Raw genomic sequence first — 22,727 nt, 5'->3', positions numbered from 1 at the left:
ATTGTTACCTGGAGAGGACAAAAGAGGTGACTTCACATTCAAGGCAGGACCAGAAATGAATAAGAGGAATTTGAAATAAAAAGCACAATACCATTTACACTAGCACCTCCCAAAATTAAGTACTTAGGTACAAAGCTAACAAAATATATATAAGATCTATATGAGGAAAACCACAAAACTCTGATGAATGAACTCAGAGAAGAATTAAACAGATAGTCTTTTATTAATAGATAGGAAGACTCAGTACTGTTAAAAGATCAGTTCTTCCCAACTTGATCTATAGATTCAATACAATTTCAATAAAAATCCCAGCCAGTTATTTTCCAGATATTAACAAACCAAGTCTAAAGTTCATGTAAAGATGCAAAAGATCCAGAATAGCCAATACAATATTGGAGGAAAAGTACAAAGTTGGTGGACTAACAGTAGGTGACTTCAAGACTGACTTACTAAGACAAACTATAGTAATCAAGGCATTGTGGTACCAGAATAAGAATAGACAAATAGATAAATGGAACAGACTAGAGAGTACAGAAATAGACCCATATACATAGAGTCAGCTGATATTTGACACAGGAGCTTAAGCAATACAATGGAGCAAAGAGACTTTTCAACAAACCATGCCAGTGCTGAAACAACTAAACATCCATGTGCAACAAAAATGATTTCAGACACAGATCTCACCACCTTCAGAAAAATTAACTTGAAATGGATTACAGTCCAAAATGTAAAATTCAAAACCATAAAAACTCATAGAATTTAACTTAGGAGAAAACCTAAATGCCTCTGGGCATGCTAATGACTTTTTACATATAAAACCAAAGAATTGGTCAATGAAAGAAATTGATAAGTTGGACTACATTCAACTTTATTAAAATTAAAAACTTCTGCTCTGCAAAAGATGATGTCAAGAGAATGGGAAGACAAACTACAGACTGGGAGAAAATGCTTGTAAATCACACATTTGATAAAGAACTGGTATCCAAAATATTCAAAAAGCTCTTTAAACTCAACTATAAGAAATATGAAAAAACAACATGAAAAAAAAAAATGGGCCAGAGGTCTTTGTAGACACATCACTAAAGAAGACATACAAAAGGGATATGAAAAGATACTCAATATTAAATGTCATCAGGGAAATGTATATTAAAATAATGAGATGCTACTACATATCTATTCAAATGATCAAAATCTAAACATTGTCAACACTAAATGCTGGCAAAGATGTTGAGCAACAGGAACTCTCTTTCATTGCTGATGGGAATACAAAATGATACAGCCACTTTGGAAAACAGTTTGGTGGTTTCTTATAAGACTAAACATACTCCAGTCATACATTTCAGCAATCACCCCTTGCTATTTATGCAAAGGAGTTGAAAACTTATGTCCACACAAAACCTGCACCCAGCTGTTTATTACAACTTTATTCATCATTGTTAAAACTTGAAACCACCCAAAATGTCTTTCAGTAGGTGAATGGATAAATAAACTGTGAAACCTTCATACTAAAGGAATATTATTCAAATATTAAAAGAAATGAGCTAGCAAATCATGAAAAAACATGAAAGAAACTTAAATGCATAGTACTAAATGAAAGAAGTCAATATGAAAAGACTACATGTTGAAAGATTCCAATTATATGACCTTCTGAAAAGGTAAAACTATGGAGACTACAAAAAAAAAAAAAAAAAAAAAAAAAAATCAGTGGTTTCCAGAGGTTATATAGGGGAGGGAAGGCAGACTGCAAAAGATTTTTAGGGCTTTGGAAATACTCTGTGTGATATAGTGATGGACATGTCATTAAACATGTGTCCAGACCCATAGTATGCACAACACCAAAAATGAACTATAACATAAACGACAGATTCCAGGTGATTATAATGTATCAATGTAAGTTCATCAATTACAACAAATGTACCGCCTTGGAGGAATGTTGTCAGTGGACAAGGCTATATGCATGTGTGGGGGAGGAGGGTTGTGGGAAATCTTTGTATTTCCCCTCAATTTTGTTGCAAACCTAAAACTTCTTTAAAAAGTAAATTCTTAACAAAGATTCAAGGCAGGAATCTTAGCTGGTTGACAGGGAATTGCCTTCCTCAGAACTTAGGTTACAGGGCAGGAGCTAAGAGTACCAAAGATTTTGCCTGACAGACATGCAGCATAGCCCTGGTCAGAAGAGGTTTCCTTGGACTAAAATGCAGATAGAAGACTAGGAGGAAGAGACTGGGGTTACTTAATTCCACTCAGTACCTTGAGCCTGTGCTGGTTTCAATCTGGATTGGGTTAACACATGACGTAGAAAGGAAGGATGTAACGGTAAGGAAGATGGTAAAAGCAACCTCAAATTAACCCACCTCACCCCATTCCAATTTACATACACGCCAGGGACCAGTGCTGCTCAGACTTTAACAGATTGTTTTAACTCCTACTTTATCTACTACTTTTCTTTTTTTTTTTTTGCCTTTGGAACTTTAAAGAGGTTCCTCACAAAAGGAAAAGATTTGTGCTTTGCTTTAGACAAGTCAGGTGAAGAAGTTGGATAATAATAGTCTCTCACTCAGAAGTTCCTTTCATGGCTCAGTGGTTAAAGAACCCAACTAGGATCCATGAGGATGCAGGTTCAATCCCCGGCCTACCTCATTGGGTTAAGGATCCGGTATTGCTGTGGCTTTGGCTGTAGCTGGCAGCTGTAGCTCCAATTTGACCCCTAGCCTGGGAACTTCCATATGCCACAGGTGCGGGCCTAAAAAGCAAAAAAAAGTCTCTCACTCAAAAGAGTGAGAGCTGTGGATAGAGAGAATACTGGAGGAAGAATGAATGAACACCAGTGTTAAGCAGGCCACACAGGTAGGCTCTGCATAAAATAAGAAAGGTAACGGGGACCTCAACTATGACCAGGAGAAAACATATTCAACCTAACCCTGAGATTTAAGCTTGTAAGCGATTTATTCACTGCAATATATTATTTCTTTAAAAATAATTCTAGTTGCGTTGCTGTGGCTCTGACGTAGGCTGGTGGCTACAGCTCCTATTAGACCCCTAGCCTGGGAACCTCCATATGCCGCGGCAGTGGCCCAAGAAATGGCAAAAAAGACAAAGAAAAAATAATAATAATAATTCTAGTTGATTAAATGCTGGTTGGGAAAGATAAGTGCCAACAAGAATATTCTATGAAGCTATAAAATTTTAATTTGATTGAACATTTTATATATATATATATATATTCATTCAGTCTAAGTTTGTGTCACTCAGAATTCAGTTAAATAAAAAACAATTTCCTGATAGCTATATTAAACTCAGTGATCCTGTTCCCTCTGCCTCAATGATTTATTCTCAGCTCATTTTGGATAGTTTAAAAGAATCATGTGTTTGATAACACAGTTTTAGAGTTTGACCATGGAGGAAAGGTTTCACATTTTTTTCAACACTATTTTGACTTTTTTTTTTCTTTTTTATTACTCAAATGTATTTATCACATCTGTAGTTGTATAATGATCATAACAGTCTGATTTCACAGGATTTCCATCCCGCAGCTTTTTTAAAAATAAAACTAACTAACCTTCCTTTCAAGTCCATGCAGAACTCCTCATTTTATCATAGGCAACATGGAGAAGGCCATCACCTCCTGCGGCTTTTTCTTTTTTTTGGTTGTTGGGGAGTGGATCTTTTAATATCCTTTGTAATATAATAGTAATCTAGTGAGTAAATGGGTTTTCCTGAGTTCTCTAAGTGATTCTAGCAAATTAACTGAACTCAAGGAAGTTGTGGGAACCTCTGATTTATAGCCATTCAGAAGTATAGGTAAACCTGTACAGGCTTGGGACTGGCATTTGAAGTGGACAGTGGTCTTGAGGGCTTTACCTTGGAATCTAATGCCATTTCCAGGTATCTGAGAATTGCTTGTTAGTGAGGAGAATTGAATGTGCACCACACTCACGTACACCCCCCCCCCACACACACACACACGGCTGCACGCAAGTGCATACATACGAATTGGGTCCAGGAGCCTAACTTAGTGTGCTTCTTGGGAAGTCAGATATTTGATTTACCAGGCTTGCCATAACAAAGTACCACAAACTGGGGGGCTTAAACAATAGAAATTCATATTCTTAAAAAAAAAAATTTCTCTTTTTAAGGCCATACCTGCAGCATATGGAAGTTCCCAGGCTAGACGTCAATTTGGAGCTGTAGCTGCCAGCCTACGCCACAGCCACAGCTACAGAAACGCCAGATCTGAGCCACATCTGCAACCTACACCACAGCTCACAGCAACACCAGATCCTCAACCCACTGAGTGAGGCCAGGTATTGAACCTACATCCTCATGGATACTAGTTGGATTTGTTACCACTGAGTCACAGCAGGAACTCCTGATATTCATTTTCTTACGTTTAAAAAAAAAAGAAAGAAAGAAACAATAGGCCTAAAATGGAACCATTTGCCCTCAGGACAGCAAACTAAGACTTAATATGCAGTTTCAGTCTCTCCCAGGAAGTTCCCACAAGTTTTTGTCTTAGGTCTTATCCACTTACTTGCTGATGAACAGCCAACTGGTCCTTATTCATAAGCTGGCTGCCCTACTATCACTGCATTTTCTTCTTTTCTTGAAGATATGGAGGTTACACTATATTCTACTCTGTCAGTACTAAATTCTACTTTCTCTGCTCTTTCAAGTTGCAGATGGTATGGTCACTTGATCCTCAACTTTAAAAATACCTTTTAATCTTCTTGGAAAGGATCAGAAATGGTTGTAAAATATTATATGGGTCACCTGTATACCTTTTCACTTGGGAAGAGAGGGTTCCTGCTATACTAATGCTACAGTGAAAAAGACATATTAAAATGATTCACTTAAGGTAACCCCACTAAGCCTTTGGCTCTCAGCAATATAGGATACGGGGGAACTGTTATTTTTTCTATTAGATTGAATATTTAGAACCAGCCTATGACATGCTTCTGAGTCATAGATAATTGCTGTTCCCTGAATGCAAGCAATATCACCCTGAGACAGTAGCTTGCTATTTGAAACTTCCAAATAAAGTTTTTAAATGATTAGTTAACATACCATTTTTGAATAATAAATTTTTTTTTTTTTTTTTTTTTGGTCTTTTTGCTATTTCTTGGGCCGCTCCCGTGGCATATGGAGGTTCCCAGGCTAGGGGTCGAATCGGAGCTGTAGCCACCGGCCTACGCCAGAGCCACAGCAACGCAGGATCCGAGCCGCGTCTGCGACCTACACCACAGCTCACGGCAACGCCGGATCGTTAACCCACTGAGCAAGGACAGGGACCGAACCCGCAACCTCGTGGTTCCTAGTCGGATTAGCTAACCACTGCGCCACAACGGGAACTCCTGAATAATGAACTTTATAGACAATGTCACTTCAAAAAGAATAAATGAAAACCTACCTGCCTTTTTATGAAAATCATCTAAAGAAATCATTTATTTCTAGAAAATTAGAATTAAAAATACTAAACAGGTTGTTAGAAGGATTCAAAGCAGAAGGAAAAGACTCTAGGTGGGGTTTTCAAATTTAGTCCTCACTTCACCAGATGGGCTCTGCTTCTTGACTGATTGTTGAGTGACGGGCATCCTTTAGACTATGCTGTAATGGAGATGGGGAAGAAACAGGACAAGAGGCAAGACCAGAGCCTTATATAAATAATATGTGTCACATTCGGTTAAATTGGTACATAAGCATTATTTCAGCAGACACATTTTGAGAAAATATTCTCTTCTATTTACATAATCCCTATAATTTGATCATATTAAAACAGAATCTTAGAATCCTGGTGCTACCAAAAAAAATTCAATAATCAGTCCAAATTCCTTTTTTTTTTTTTTTTTTTTGCTTTTTAGGGCTGCACCTGCAGCATATGAAGGTTCCCAAGTTAGGGGTCTAATCAGAGCTACAGGTGCTCGCCTAGGCCATAGCCACAGCCACTCAAGATCCAAGCTGAGTCTGCAACCTACACCACAACTCACGGCAATGCTGGATCCTTAATCCACTGAGCGAGGCCAGGGATCAAACTCGCAACCTCATGATTCCTAGTCAGATTCATTTCTGCTGTGCCATGACGGGAAGGCCAAATTCCATATTCTTAAAATTCATAGACTAGACTTTCTCTCTTTCTTTCTTATTTATTTTAGGGCTGCACCTATAGCATATGGAAGTTCCCAGGCTAGGGGTTGAATCAGAGCTACAGCTGCCAGCCTATACCATGGCCACAGCAATGCAGGATAGGAGCCACGTCTGCCACTTACACCACAGCTCATGGCAACGCCAAATCCCTAACTCACTGAGCCAGGACAGGGATTGAACCTGCATCCTCATGGATACTAGTTAGGTTCATTTCCGCTGTGCCATAATGAGAACTCCAAAGACTAGACATTTAAATTGTGTGACTACCTCAAGTCCCTTAGCCAGTTTAGAGCTCTTGAAACAGGTTTCCAACACTCACCCCAGTGTTCTTTTGTGTTTAAATTAATATAATTTCAGCTCTTCCTTTAGCAAAAAGAAAACAGTTATTCTGCAAAATACTCCCAAGTCATCATGATGTTCCCTTTTATGAAAAGTTTGCGAGGATTGGGAGAGCATGGAAGTGCTGTGAACATTAGTATAAGGAAAAAGTGCCAAAAATGAAATGAAAGGATCAAATAGCAAGAGTCACTCTGATGCTTGGCCAAGGAGCATAGTTTCTAGAGAAGGAATCTGTCTATGTTTAGTGACACAGGTTCACTGAACACCTTCTCATTCAGTACATGGAATTACCTGAGAGAGTGGTGCAAGTAAAAAGAGAGTATTTATGATTCACAGTCATTTCATTGAGTAAAACTGAGTTTAATCTATATATGTAATTGCCTGATATATTGATGTAAGCAGCCATATGTTGTTGGATTTTGTTGTTGGTAATGAGCCGGTAAAATACTTTCAGGCTCACTGAGTATTAAAAGTAAAAATCACACAACTAAGTACTACCACAGTTGGTATCATTTTGTGGTTCTAGTTTTCTTTTATCCAAAGATATTTTTCCTATAAGTATGTAGTATATTTTTTTATCTTGACTCTGCCATTTAGAAGTTTACAAAAGAGTGCTGGCTGATCTCTTCAAATTCTTAGTCCAGCTGCGGTCGAGTATACATAAGAAACTGATAACTCAAAATGATTGTTTGATCAGTATAAACAAACCACCTACTCTCGTGCCTCAGATGCCTTCTATAGTCCAGTAAGAAAAGGATGTGAGTGATATAAACCATAATTTTGAGGTCAGAAATTGCTTTCTAAAGGAGACAAATCCTTTTGGACCCTGAAGTGACAGTTTGTGCAAAATTTCATTTGTTGAAAATATAATCTGTCTAAGAGAAACAGTGCATCTAACAAGGAAAAAGATGCATTATTCTGGCTACCATCTAATACTTTTTTAGATCAATTTTGAGAAAGGTTTTCTGTGTAAATGACAGCCCTGAAGTGTACTGGATGTAAGAAAAGAACATAATGTAGTTTATCTAGTTGAAATGTTTAAGATGGTAAAGTGATCTAGTGGAAGAAATTGTAAGGAAATGTCTAATAAGATCATGGATTTCAATGGTTAATTTCTTTTATAGCCTGCTCTCTTTCTCTTCTCAGTCCTTCCCTCCCTCTTTATTTCTTTCTCTCTGCATCTATTTCTTTCTTTCTTTTCCTCCCTCCCTTCCTTTCTTTTTTTATTTCTCTATTTTAGTGGTACTAATTTGTATGGTAACTTGTGCCTAGATGCCTCTATGTGTTTATCCCAACTCTTAGAACTTTACAGTGCCAAATAGTGTAACTTAATGAAAGGAAACTGAAAAAAAGAAATCAATGAGAAGATTCAAGAGTGCCGAGATGAGACGCAGATTGTGACAGAAGACTGTATTACACATGTATGGCATAAACAACAGTGAAGGTGAGGAGAAAGACTCTAATCTAAGTAACTTTGTAAACGTGTGTTTTGAGTGGAAACTGCAAGACAATACAAAAAGAAATAAACACTGTACTCAATGTAATAAGGATTTTTTTTCTCAAGTGGGTACATGTTAATCATTCTGAAACTATTATACACATATGCTGGGATTGAACAAGTAAGTAAAAAAATGATGGTGATGGGAGTTTCTCACAGTTGGACTAGGAATTTATGGATAAGTAAGGGAGTAAGGTTGGGATGAACCATGTAATACTGGCTTAAAATCAGAGAGAGCAGTAGGAATTCATGTTTAGCTTAATATAGATACAAGTAGATTAATAAAGAAATAATTATAGATAGATATGTACATATAGCTTAGCATATATCCATGTATTCTTGGCTTTGTCTTCTGAGAGGGCCTTGAAGCAGTGACATTCCAGTAGTGCTGCACTTACCCTGGTCTCGACCTTAGTTTCTGACACCATTCTCTAATAAAAGAAACCACGGCTCTCATTGAAGAAATGCCTGATTCTAGAGCTACAGGAGGGATTAAACAAGATGAGACTGAAACATCTTATTGTTTGAGAAAGCAAGGAAGAGCTCGAAACAAAATGCAGGGGGTTGAAAGGGACATAAGAAGGAACTCATAAGAGCTCACGATGGTGAAAGATGAAACAATCTGAACAACAATATAGATAACATTTGATTGGATTGTAACCCAAATTATAAAATCAACATCAATGAGTCCTTACAAATATAAACAAATGATTGAAGGAATAAATAAATGGAAGCAAAGATGCAAATCTTCTATAATGCAGAACTTTGAATATTCATAGGAGTCTAGGCAACCCTTCATCTTTTGAGTGTAGGCTATGCTTAGTAACTTACTTTAAAGAGTGGAGTATGGTGTTCCCATCGTGGCTCAGTGGTTAAAGAATCCGACTAGTATCCATGAGGATGCAGGTTTGACCCCTGGTCTTGCTCAGTGGGTTAAGGATCTGGCATTGCTGTGAGCTGTGGTGTAGGTCGCCAATGTGGCTTGGATCTGGCATTGCTCTGGCTGTGGAGTAGACAGGCAGCTAGCTACAGCTGTGATTCAACCCTGAGCCTGGGAAACTCCATATGCTGCAAGTACAGCCCTAAAGACAAAATAAAAATAAAATAAAATAAAATAAAGAGTGTAGTATGAAAAGGCAGAGTATTAACTTTACAATGAAGAAATCTGACAGATACTACATCAGCTTGGTATTCAAGGTTAACATCTGTTGATGGTTTGTATCCTTACTGTGATGTGATGAAAATGGCATTTCACTTTTTGGCCTTTCTTTCAAAAACCCAGCAGTATAGTCAGAAAAAATATCAGACAAACTAAAAACTGAGGAACATTCTACAAAATATGTGACCAGTGTGCTCAACACTAGCAAAGGCATCAAAAACAAAGTCTGAGAAACTGTCACAGAGATTAAAGAGACAGGAAGACTAAAACACCATGTGATATCCTTGGTGGAATCATGGAACAGAAAAAAAGGGTACTAGAGGAAAACTATTGAAATTTAAACAAAGTATGGAACTTGGCTAATAGTAATGTGCCAATATTTCTTATGTATATTGAATATGCGATATTGAGTTTAACACTAGGGAAAATTGAGGCAGAGTATACAGGAACACTGGGTCCTATCTTTGGAAATTTATAGAAGTATAAAACTATTTCAAAATAAAAAACATTTTTATAAAAATTAAGTGGGTATGAGTTTCACTCTTCTGTTTGTAATCATTCCTAAAAGCAGAGAAAATGTGAAGGGGCACCAATAAATAAAGGAAAAAGATAATCCTATCTTAGGACAGAAATATGGAGAGAACTAGATAGAACACCTTTTATAATAGCTTGTTTTTAATTTTGCTACACTTCTATATCAGATAAGGGTTTGATGCTAGACAAGTTAAATGATGTTGTCTATAATTTATCTGGAAAGTTATGGTAGGGAAAAGAGAAAATTTTAAAGACAGACGTGTTCTTTCATTGCCACCATATCAGGTCCTTAGAATCTAAGCAACCTGCCTTGCTTAGCACATTGGTATCACTGCTTTTATTCAATGTAAAGACAATATTTTCATTGAAGGTATTTCTTTTTCACCCAAAGGATGGAGGAAATTATTAGATTACCAAACTTTATGTAGAGTTACAAGTTTTATTTCCAGGAAATAAGATAAAATTTCTCAAGGACATGAAAATATGAAGAGTTTTTCTTTTTAGAGATAGCTAACTTTTCTTAGAGGAGAGAATTATAACTTCACTGATAGCAGAAAATAACTTTTATGAGTTTCAGATTCCCTAGGAATTTCCCAGGTAATATTGAGTCTTTTGAGAGGGAAGAGAAAATGAAATAATATGCCACTGCCTTAGAAAAATCCCCATTGATTTTACTTTCCTGAAATAACAGGGTAATGCTTGTCATTATTGTGCTACAAAACATTAATTGTTTACTGCAAATTCCTGGCAGTGAATTTCTAATATATCTTTTGGGATTTGTAAGACCTCAAGTAAAATTGAAGTCAACTTTCAGAAAAATGCAAATCTTTGGAGGAGCAGTGATTCATGTCATTCTCTCCTTGGGAATTATAGGAACAGATGTTCTCAAAACCACCCACAATGGTTGTCTCAGCTCAACGTGGAGTGGGGAACTGAGGCAGCTTTCCAGATAATGCTGACTACAAAGCAGTTTTGGCCTCCATTATCTTGACGTCACATGGGGCCTCCAAATTTTTAAATGCTCCTCTTGAAAAGTAAAATATTAACTTTTAGAAAATTTTTCTAGGAAAAAAAAAACAGGGACATAAACAAATGCATAGGCATAGACATGGGTCAGATAGTTTAATATACTTGAAACAGCACAGAGTTAATTAAAAACTCTGTTTTTAAAGCTTCTTTATTTAAGTCAGGCAGCTGCATTAGAAATTCATTAGGAGGAGTGAAAAAAAATCAAAAAGGACAAATGGTGGGGAATTCATAGAAATTGAGATTGAAAAGTTCCATATAATAAGGCTCCTGTTTCCTGGAATATCCTTGGTGTACAGTATTTGTGCCAGTGTCATTATTAACTGTCCCAATTCCACTCCCTTAACCCTCAAATATTTTATGGCTTGAATTAAATGACCATCCATTGTGACCACACCAAACCCAGTACCAGTTCATATTTTTCTCTTAATGTAAAGTTCTGAAGCGCAACAAAGCAAAGTAAATCTAGAGAACTAAAGTATGTGACCATGTATAATAGGGTATCATTAATCAAAAGCCTACATTCCTTATCTAGCATTTTTATTCAGTTTTTACAAAGGTGTAACTGTTGAGATTTCTGGGTTTTAATAAAAAGTAGTCTAACTGGGTAACTCATTGAGAACTAAGACAAGGAATAGGCAGGTAGGAAATCAAAGTATCACCTATGTTACCGATAAAGGTAAGTGGTAAGATGTTGCTTAGTGTGAAAAGCAAATGAATGTCCTAATACCAGCCCCAGGACTGGACAGCTTTGATAGTCACAGAAATGATGGACATGATATTTGATGTGCCCAATCTTGATGGCATTACAGAGAATTCCTGCTGCCTGTGGGAAAGTTGGCGAGGTGAAGGATGGAGGGGAGGAGGGGAATGGCTGGGGAGGAGAAGAGAAGAGAAGAAGAAAGGAGTTGTTTTCACAGCCATAGCACCTTGTTTTGGTTCAGGTTAGTTCTCTGTACCTAGAGGGACTAGCCCGGGTAAGACTAAGAGCAGGGACATCAGAAGAAAGTGTCAGTCCTCTGAGAGCTCCTCAGTCCTAGGAAAGAGGAGAGGCTGAGCCTACTGGGCTTGGCTCTTTCTTTTCAACTGAACCAGTCTCCACTATGTCTCAAATGGGTGGAGTGGCTCCAGGCTTGTCCTACCAATGGAGGTCCATGGAAGGAAGCATCAGGACCAGGGGAGAAGGTTTTCTCCAAAAAACCCCTCAGTTATTAAGGAGATCAGACAGAACATAAAATGTTTTGGTGGTTTATGTCTCATGGTATCAGTGTAAAGCAATATTTTAGTTAAGAAATGATAAGTTTTCTGAAAAAGTCGATGACTTTCTTAGCATTGCTGTAGAATTGGGCAGAGAAACTGTCTTCTGAATTGCAGATTTAGTCTGCCTTTCTAACATCTATTAATACCTCAAATTTTTTCACACTGAAACTATAGCCTCTTCAGGGGTCTACTTCTCCATTTTGATGCAATGATCATGACAATGCATAATTTGAGCTGCTTACCTGTGGTTAGATGTCTTGTGTATGAGCTGTTTTCTGTTTGCAGTTGATGAGTAGTACTGGACCTGAAGATGTTTTATTTTGCAGATTGGTTGTTCACATTGCTTGTGATCTCACTTCACACTGTTGGAACCAATTGAATATATGACACAAATCATGTTTTCAGGGTGTTCATTCTCAGTCCAAATTATAGGCTTCTTATTTATCTGTGGGGAAAATGAAAACAGGGCGTGCTGATGTATTTCAGCTGTACACACTGATTCATTTCTGGGTAAGAAGATGACCTGTTTCCCCTTAGTGGACTGAGGCCTGAACCATCAGTAACACATTTAGATTAAGTGAACTTTTTCCCAGCAGCTGCCCCTGTGATTATTACAGAGGGGATTTTGATCAGTGTGGTGAGAGGGTGATTGTATTTCCTCCTCATCTGCTCAGTCTTCCTTTTGGCTTTTGAGCTACACAGGGGACTGAAAGGCAAGTGTTGATACCTTTTCTAACTCAGCCCTTTGGGACACTGCTAGTTTTGGATGGAATTGGGGCTCCAGGAGTGAGATGATTAGGAATGTCAGGATAAACTGTCTTCTCAAGGGCAAAGCCATGTATAGGGCCTTTATCAAAGCAGCTCAATAAAAAGCAAAGTCATTGCTTTAAATTAATCATTTTCCACTTGAGCTTAAAATTCCAATTTTGTGCAGTTTTGTTTCTAATGCCTCCTCACCCCAAAAACATGAAGCTTTTAAATTTTGCATGTTTGATGTCACATGGGTCATTTTTCCTGTTTTTTTTTTTTTAATTTGTTGATTGTTCATGTTTGTTGTTTATTAATTGACTAACTAATAAACTGATAAAACAAATGATTGGAATTTCCTGCTGGGGTCCCAGACTATTTATACAGTTATCTAGCAACTCAGATGCAACACTTTCTGAATTATATGGAATAACTTTACTAATGTACTGGGTTGAATCATGCGGTTTGTTCCAGCAGACATGAGAGGTAGGGAAAGATGATAATAAGAACAGAGCAACATGTCCTTGCTCTTTCCCCACAACTCTTGGGAACATCTGGTCTCACAAATCTTCAGTGCCTTGCTCTATGTGACAGACGTAGCCTGTGCCCCATTCATCTCAAGCATGGTCCATTGAAAACTGCTGTTGTGTAATAACATGGGCAGATGCTTTGAAAGCATATGGTTTTCAAAGTATTCAAAAGGAACAGCATCGTCAAGCAGGGTGAAAATGGGGCACAGCATGTTCTACCTTATGGCCATTGCCATGAGTCTGGCTCAGGTCAGAAACAGCTGAAGGATCAGTGCCACAGACTGGGTGGTCTTAGCTTAATTTCTTACAGATTACCAAAGTGGAATAAATGTGGACAACCACAGAGTGAATTATGTTTGAGCTTCCAAAATGTGTTTCCTGAGAGTCCATGGCCTAAGACCACTCTACGGTGCAAATATTAAGAAATTCTTGGTTAAGAACTTTAGCAACTGAAATACTATAAAATTCAAAATGGGCTTTACCCTTTAAAAAATTTAGAATAAACTGGGATTTGTTCAGGGTGACTTTGATAGAATTACTGTCTTGCTTGAGATTTTATGGTCAAAAGAGGATGGATATTAGACTCAGTCAGATAACAAGTTTGAATTACACTTTGGGTAAGCAATTTAACCAAGTCTAACCTTGGGGAAAGTGATTTAAGCTCAATAACCTCAACACCATCATATAAAAAAACTGGGATAAAACTGTTCACCCTCAAGGAATGTGAGGATTAAGTTGGTGAAGAAAAATAAGTGGATGAAATTTTATTATATATTCCGAGTTCATTAAAAAAAAAAAAAAAAAAAAAAAAAAAAACTCTGAAAAGATCAAATTGCTTCATTATTTGGGAGAGCCTTTGGGGAAAGAAGGAATTACAGCAATGTTAGGAATTACTCCAGTGGTGATATCAGGTAGTGTTGGGTACGAGCCCTGCTGAAGTTAATTTAGTTTAGGTCTTGAAATGTAGTGGAATGCAGTTTAGCAAGCAGGTTTTTTTTTTGTTTTTGTCTTTTTTTGCCATTTCTTGGGCGTGCCGCGGCATATGGAGGTTCCCAGGCTAGGGGTTGAATTGGAGCTGTAGCCACCAGCCTATGCCACAGCCACAGCAACGCCAGATCCGAGCTGCGTCTGCGAGCTACACTACAGCTCATGGCAATGCCGGATCCTTAACCCACTGAGCGAGGCCAGGGATTGAACCTGAAACCTCATGGTTTCTAGTCGGATTCGTTAACCACTGAGCCACGACAGCAACTCCAGCAAGCAGTTTTAACACGGTGTTTTTGCTATGTCACATTTGCACCTCACTGACTTTTGCTATTCAACAAATTGTTTCTTGGTTTGTGAGAGGCTATTTCACCATTTATCAACCCTCCCTCATGTTAGGGAATATTTTGCATGAATTATGGTAGCATATCCTTGAGAATGTGAGATTTTCAGAAAGGACCATTGAAAAAGTTCTTAGATTGGTTATGATGTAGACCTTATTCTAATGATGGAGGAAAATTGCTGTTTTTTTCCATAGTGTTTTCAATTTTCAGGGCCCAATTCAATTTTTGTATTTTTTATGAAATCTTTTCTGACTTCTCCTCTCTTTGATATCTCTTGCCCACATTCTTATAGCATTTAACGTCAACAGTCACAATTTAGGTCTCAATCATGTACTGCCTTGAATAACTTTCTTTACTTTGCCAATGTGATTATCTTTTCCCCATCCAGATATTTCATGCTTTGTTGTTCTGCTATTACTATTTGTTAAAACTGCTAATGTAGCACTGTTACATAAAATGTAATCTGTACATATTTATTGACTGGTAGGTTGATGTTTTACTGTTCTAGTGTGATTTAACTTGGTACCAAAAAGAGTAGATGGGATACTTCTCATATTGCTATTTCTCTGTTTCTCTCCTTCCCAGGTACAAGGAAGCACACACTGCCCAGTCCTCTTAAAGAGCCTGTGATTAATTCTGGCTTCTAAGCTATGAGTAGAAGTGACCTGTCAGTCTCAGATTGCTGCAGTGAAAGCCCCTGCATAACTGAGGAGACCATGCTGGAAATGAAGACACAAGAAGGAGCAGCACAGATCACTAGGTCATTGACTTGACATTCGCTGGGTATATTCTGTGAGCAAGGGATACATTTTGTCATTTAAGCCACTGGCATTTTGAGCTTAATTTGTCTGTATAGCATCATTTAGCCTCTCCTGACTAGTTGGGGTGGAGGCGTGATACACTGCCTAGACCCCCACTTCTGGAAAGTTCACTCACTTCTTATGTAACTGGTTACTGGCTGAATACCTCTCTGGGAGCAGGTAGTTTCCTGTCCCAAGTCTCATTTTCTCTCCAGAGCACCTTATATTCAATGACTGGTAAATAAGGCAGTATAAAGACCCAACCCTGTCACCTCGATGGGGTGGGGGCAGCTTTGAAGATGGAGCATCAGAATTCCCTATAGCCACTGCATTTAAATTCAGCCTCTGCCTCTTGTTTCTCTCACTCACTCCTTTATAGATGTTTCCAAGGGCACGTCCCATCAAACTTTTGCATATGTGTTTCTGCCTCAGGATATGTTTCCCCGGGAACTGAAACTAAGATACAATTTAGCATTGCTTCAGATTCTAATAATAACTAAAAACTTATAAAGTGAAGGTAAAAGGGCCGCTGTTTGAGTCCTGGGGGAATTTTCTGTACACCTATCTTAAAAAACATAGACAGATTAAGATTCACGAACTGAGTTTCTACTTGTAGTTACTCTGCCAGTACTCTGTAGTTACTTGCTGTGATTTAGTTTCTTCATTTGTCAAATAGGGGTAGTAACTTATGCTCTAATCAGAGCAAAGAGCTATTGTGCAGACAAAACATGAAAGTGTATAAAATATTATAATGCTTTCTAAATAAACTGTGATCTCTTTGGATTTAATCTCACTTTACCTGTGCCCAGACTGCCCTTGTAATGTCATAATTGACTTATCTTTCTCAGAATTCCCAGCAGATTGGAGCTCTCTCAGGACAGGAGGCATTTCAATACTTTGCAGTATTCACCTTAACATCTAACATAACACCTCACATCAAGTGGGAGCCCAGTACATATTTATTGAATATTCCGCTTGGTGTCTACACATGCAGGGATATATATAGGAACTGCTTTTTCAGAAAAATTTTTTATTCATGGTTGTGAGGAAAAGTGAGTCAGAAGGGACATTATAAAGACCCAGCATCATCTCCTATTTTCGCTTTAATTTGGAGAGGGCAGATTAAACTCCCTCATGGAGATATATCAATATTGTATTTCAATGAAACATGCTTAGGAAGGTAGAAAAAGTGAATCAATTTTAACCCCAAAAGATACAAAGGTAATTTTTCTTTAGAAGTGAAATACAAAAAACGAAATAAATGGAGAGATAATAATAATTTTAAAACCCCAGACATCTTCAGGCCCAGGTAGCCAGTGGAGGAATTTATGCATGAAGGACACCACTAGAAAGTAATCTCATTTAAAGCAACATTATCACTTAACCAATCATAGCATTTGTAGGCATTTATTTTAGAGAGAAGTTTCAGGCTACGGAATCTTTTGAAGCAGTTAATACTCTACTGTTTTGTTTGCAAAATAGAATTATACCCTTGTATTTGTTGTTTTGTTTTGCCATAGTCTGGCTACATCTGCTGGAGGAGGTGGAGAGTGGTCACCATAATCCTGAGTGTGTCATTAATAACTAGCATCATGTAAGCAGCCCAAAGCAGTGAAAAGAAGATCGCATGTCTCCTCCAAAGGAAGAGGGATCACCATGATCCTGACTGCCAGATTTATTTTGATAAATTTTCACAAGAGATAAGAAATACAATGCCATTACAATATATGGTTGAAGATCTCCCCTCCTGAGATACTTTTCAACCAAATCTTCTGTATGCTTTGCAGCTAACAAATTATAACCAAAACCTCTTTGCAATTGATTTTATCTTACCTTACACATGCCATTTAAGTGGCTTGGCATGTCATGCAATCAGAAAAGTGACTATTGTAGTTATGAGATCTCCTCAGAGTTAGTCCTTAATTTAAGCCAAGAATGGCACAGTGGGATTTTTTTTGGTATATATGGTCTAGAGTTCATGCAAAGATTCAGTGATGCATATATTTTGTTAACAGTTGCTAGGCATAGTTATGGAATGCTGGGAATTAGACAGTAGAAACAGTCAAATATGTGGGTAAATAATTTGGAATTTAAAACAGCTAATTTTAACTAATTGTTTTAGTCTGCAATGTTCAGAATTCCATTTCAATTTAGTGGCAATGCTCTGAATTCCATTTCAAGGTAAAGATCACTAGTCATATTGCCTCATTATAAAAATTTCACATAGCCATTATCTATTTCTCCCTGCTGAGTATATACTACCCATTATATTACATGAGCCTCATTTGCAACTTTTTAATAAATTACAACATACACTATGCTGAAATGCATTTTGGATTACTTTCATTTTGGTGGGATCTTGGAGCTTGGACATTAAAAACTCAATGTCAATCAAACTAAGCTGTAGGTCCCTGTGTATTATCAATGGCAACTCTATCCTTACACTTGTTCAGGCCAAAAATCTTGGTGCCATCTTCGCTTACAATCATCCTTCACATTGGATCTGTCAGCAGTGCCTTCAAAATTTATCTGGGACAATTCAACCACTTCTCACGACCTCCATCCCAGTACCATTATCCTGCTCATGAGTCATTACTCTATCTACTAACCCATATTCCTGCTTCCATCTCTTGTCTCTTTAATCTGTTCTCAACTGAGCAGCAAAGGTGAACCTGTGAAGACATGAGCCAGATCACAACTTTCCTCCATTCAGAAATCTCCGGTGGCTTCTTATCTCATTTTTTATAAAAACACACATTTTTTTCCTCCGATTTCTGAAATCTTACCTGATTTAACAATGTGTCCTTACTTCCTGTGTTCCAGTCACTCTGGCTTCCTTGCTCTTCCTCAAATATGGTGAGATCTATCCTGGCCAGCCTAACTAAAATTTTGATTTCTCCCAAATATATACACATAGACACATGCATGTATTCTCTTTTTCTGCTTTATGTTTTTCTCTCTAGCTCTTATTATTATGTAGCATATATTAAATTAAATAAATTTTCTTATTTCTTTCCTGCCTCCTTTCCTCCCATAGAATCCAGACTCTTCAAGGCAGAAATTTTGGCCTGTTTTGTTCACAGATGCATTGCCTATGATAGAAGAGTGCCTGGAGCATAACACATGCTCTGCAAATATTTGTAGAATGAATGATCCTATATTGAGTCCAACCAATGGTTTCCTAGCTGCTCACAACAAGTAAAGGACCAGTTTTACACACTATATTGTTTTCACTCTTAGGGCTAGTCATGCATCCATTAACTTTGACAAGCTAATGAATAAGAAAACTTTGTGGGAGAAGAAGCTGCATCTTTCAACAAGTAGAGAAAATGGAAGTTTATGACCTTCTAAACAGTCAACCAAAGATTTGTGGATGTGCCAAGCCGTGATTAAACTAACTGGGGGATTCTTGGAGAGTTTAACTTAGATTTGAATAAAACAAAACCATTATTGCTCTTGATTCTGCTTTTATGGTATGGAATATTGAGCAAACTAATTTGGATTTATTTACAGAGTAAGACAAATATGAAACAGTTCTTGAAGAAATAGCATACATTATATTTTTACTTCTGAACATGGTGTTAACTTGTGAACCATTCCTCCCTGAAGTAGCTGAAAACCAAGGAATAAGCAATTTCATAGTTCTATTATAGGCATCACTAATTCCAGTGTAAAAGATGGTAAAATGGGTTAAGCCTATGGCAGTTAGGGAGATTTTTTTGACAATTATAGTTAGAATTACAGCATCTCATGTTTGTAAAATATCACAAATTTGCCTTTTTGATAACATGGTTTTGTAATACTAAATCTATTCTGCAAAATTGCTTCTGATGGTCATCCAGCATATCCACACATTCAACAATGGGAATTTTACTATATTTTGAGGCAGTTTATTTTATCTTTGGACAATTTTGTTAAAAATCTCACTTATACTGATTGAATTTGTCTTCTTGAAGTTTCCTTAGAAGATATTCAATAATTTATTTATTTATTTTTTTGGCTGCAACCATGGCATACAGAAATTCCTGGGCCAGGCCTCAAACCTGATCCACAGCAGTGACAACACCAGAACCTTAACCACTAGGCCATCAGGGCACTAGAAGATACTCAGTAATTATTGGTAAATGAATGAATGCATGACTAGACTGGGTAAAATTAATCTGTGAAGAAGGTGACTGCCACAAGAATCAGATAGGTTGACAAGGAGACTTGATAATTTATGGCCTGGAAGTGCTTACAAAGGTCAAAAATCTACTGAAAGTAGATATAAGAACAAAATCACAATGCCTTGGAATTATTTCATGTAAAAACAAATAGACCTTTCTCTTCTACTTCAAGGGGAATCTGATTACAATTTAGTTTAGTAACATATTTATATTAACATCTGTTACAAAGTAAAGATAATATAAAGTATTTTTAAGTAGACAATACAAATTTTAACACTGTTCACAAATGTTTCCATTCCATGTACTTTAACTTATAAAATCATGTTGCTTAATATGGCAATTTTTAACTTATTGAAAAGTGTATTTACATCATAACAGTTATTCTCCACTATTAGCAAATAAATAAGATATGATTGCAGTTGTGCAGACAATTCAGACTTCTAAAGGCTCTATGCAATTATATTTAAATCAAATTTGTTTTGGTGAGATAGAAATAAGGATGTTATAATAATACTGTTTTAAATGTTATAAAAAAGATAAAATTATTAGAAACATGTATAGAATTTTAAATACAAAGATATTCGAATGAAGAAAGGAAAACATCTCTAATTCCTAGAGTTATTATATATTATTAAACCCAATGCCCGTGGTGAATTAAATGGAACTGGACTAAAGTTTTAAAATTCCACCTATGTTTCAGTGGCACCTTCCAACATGTCATCTATGCTTTCTGACCACTCTAGCTTTGATAAATATCTTTATCTACGTCTATTTTTATCTCTATCTATCATCTCTTCAACTATCAAGAAACATTACATATTGCAAGAAGGCCTAAATTGCATTTGGCATTTTGGATTTCTGTTTTCCTCTAAAATGAGAATATTTCACACTGGATTGTAGGTTAAATGTTTTCTTATCTCAGATCTGGCACTATATGAAGGATAGCATTCAATTCTTTGACATGCTTAGGGATTCTTCTGACTAAATGATTGATTATTAAGATCCTAGTTTGTTTGAACAGTTCATAATATCACTATTTTGTGAGTATTTTAAATTGGGAGAATCCATCTGTGAGATGTGAATATTGACCAATGGATAACTTGAGGTGACATTTCTGTGACAATATGTCCTAAATGTCTTCAATTTGCTGCTCATCCTCCATCCTTCTCTGTTGCCTCTGTGGATGGTGTCAATAGGTTTAGGCTCCTCTGGTTTGGGAGTGAAGACAAGAGGAATCTCACCTTCTGAAGAATGAGATTCACTGCTTCCTCCCTGAAGGTCATTACTGCAGGCTGGCTGAGTAACTGAAGGCTGTCAGTCTTCCTTCTCTAAATTATGTAACTGCTCTCTTCTCCTGCTCCTGCCAGCCTACCTAGTCCATGCAATGGGTGCTTTGGTACTGAACACTTCTTTGAGATTTTCTTATTCTTTGGCCATAACTTTGCAAATATTTCCTTTATCAGAATCACTACAAATTATTCCAGTCTGTGTGGCATCAGTTTCCTAATGGGAACCCATTCCCTGGGCTGCCACAGTAGGGAAGGGCAGATATTGGTGCTACTAGCTCTGTCTGTCATCAACCAGGAATTCCCTCTCCCTGACCATAAGCAATAATAATGATGCCCCTCACATTGCCATGGGACAGGCAAATGGACAGCACAAAATGGAATGCTGAAAGCGGAATGAAAGAGAGAATCTTTTTCTCACAGGAGCACACAGAGAAAAGAAAACTAGTATCAGGTAGGGAAAAGGGCTTTGTGGTGAGCGCGTACAGTGAATCACCTCAGAAAGATTGCTTATCTCTAGAGTGAATGAGTCACAAATGAAGAGGCCAAGGATTTTTCACAAAAAGTTGTAAGTTCCTCAATATAAAGAAGAAACAGTCCACACCAGACCATTCTGTGCTCTAGGTGGCAAGATGCAAAGTCTCTCACCAGAACTCAGCAGCCCAGGAGGGAGAGGAACTTGGGCCAGAGGAAGATCACACATTCATAGTGATAGCTGAGGGGCACACTCACCAGTTTTGGTGGAAAAAACAAAACCCCAAATCTCTCAAACTTAATACTCAAATCCTACAGCATGCCACTTTTGTTTACTATATGTATATTTGCCTTAAATAGCTATAAAGATATATAGATGATGATAGAAATAGACATAGTGAGATAGCTATGTGGATAGATAAAGAATTCCCCAGCTTCTGTTAAGACAGTTCCACGTCTGAAATTAGCAATGCCAAATTTAAAAAGTCTGAATTGAGTAAAACCTTCTGACTCTTGTTGTTAGGCTATTCTATTTGGAACAGGTAATTTAAAATGTCTGTACTTGTTGAGAAGGACTGGAACTCAACTTCTCTCCTAAAAACAACAAAATTTACAACTAAATGTTGAGCAATCTTCAACCAAATGGACTGGAAACCTTCAAAAAGATATCCTACTCCAGAAGACAAAGAGGAGGCCACAGTGAGAGGTAAGGAGGGGCAATTACATGATATAAGCAACCCCATACCTCCCAGGTGGGAAGCCCCATAGACTGGAAAGTAACTGTATCACAGAGACTCACCTACAGGAGTGAGAGTTCTGAGCTCCACATCAAACACCCACGTGTGGGGATCTGGCACTGGGAGAAAAAGTCCCTGGAGCATCTGGCACTGAAGGCCAGTGGGGCTTGTGCACAGGAGCTCCACGGGACTGGGGCAAACAGAGACTCCATTCTTAAAAGGCACACACAGACGTTCATGTGCACTGGGCCCCAGGGCAAAGCAAAGTTTCCACAGGAATCTGGGTCAAACCTGACTACAGTTCTTGGAGGACATCATGGGAAAACGGGGGTGAATGTGGCTTGTGGGGGAAGGACATTGGAAGCAAAGCTCTCAGGAGTATTCAGCAGCTGCCCTTCTCTGGAGGTGGCCATTTTGGGAAAATCTAGCCCCACCCATCAGTCAGTGCTGAGAAGCCCCAGGCCAAACAACAATCCAGGTGGGATCACAGCTGCACCCCTCAGTAAACAGGCTACCTAAAGCCCCCTCCCAGGCACACAGCCACCTGTAATACCATCCAGAGACAAAGCCCCACCCACCAGAGGGATTAGAATCAGCTCCACCTACCAGTGGGCAGGCATCAGCCCCTCCTATCAGGAAGCCTACATCAAGCCCCCATACTGACTTCAGCCACAAGAGGGGCAGACACCAGAAGTAAGACAG

General features: G+C 37.8%; 1 protein-coding gene across 2 annotated transcripts in view; it reads right to left on the bottom strand.

The window, feature by feature from the left end:
• The window catches only part of LOC106509506 (uncharacterized), a 1,068,352-nt gene that overhangs the window by 226,750 nt on the left and 818,875 nt on the right, over nt 1-22,727 (bottom strand). Inside the window, exons 5-6 of one of the 2 annotated variants that reach the window (XR_014838412.1) lie at nt 17,972-18,034; nt 12,200-12,402 (exon numbers count right to left, since the gene is read on the bottom strand). The gene's annotated coding sequence lies outside the window, so the exon portion shown is untranslated. The remainder of the gene's footprint in view (nt 1-12,199; nt 12,403-17,971; nt 18,035-22,727) is intronic. The other variant, XR_014838413.1, reaches the window with a different exon arrangement.

Source organism: Sus scrofa, chromosome 2, assembly GCF_054392235.1.
Source record: "Sus scrofa isolate SSC_HxYL_T2T_F1_AM1 chromosome 2, Sscrofa_HxYL_maternal_Yorkshire_Landrace_v2.0, whole genome shotgun sequence".
Classification (NCBI taxonomy): Eukaryota; Metazoa; Chordata; class Mammalia; order Artiodactyla; family Suidae; genus Sus; species Sus scrofa.
Note: the sequence above shows the minus strand (reverse complement) of the source record. Positions and strands in the feature narration are given on the sequence as shown.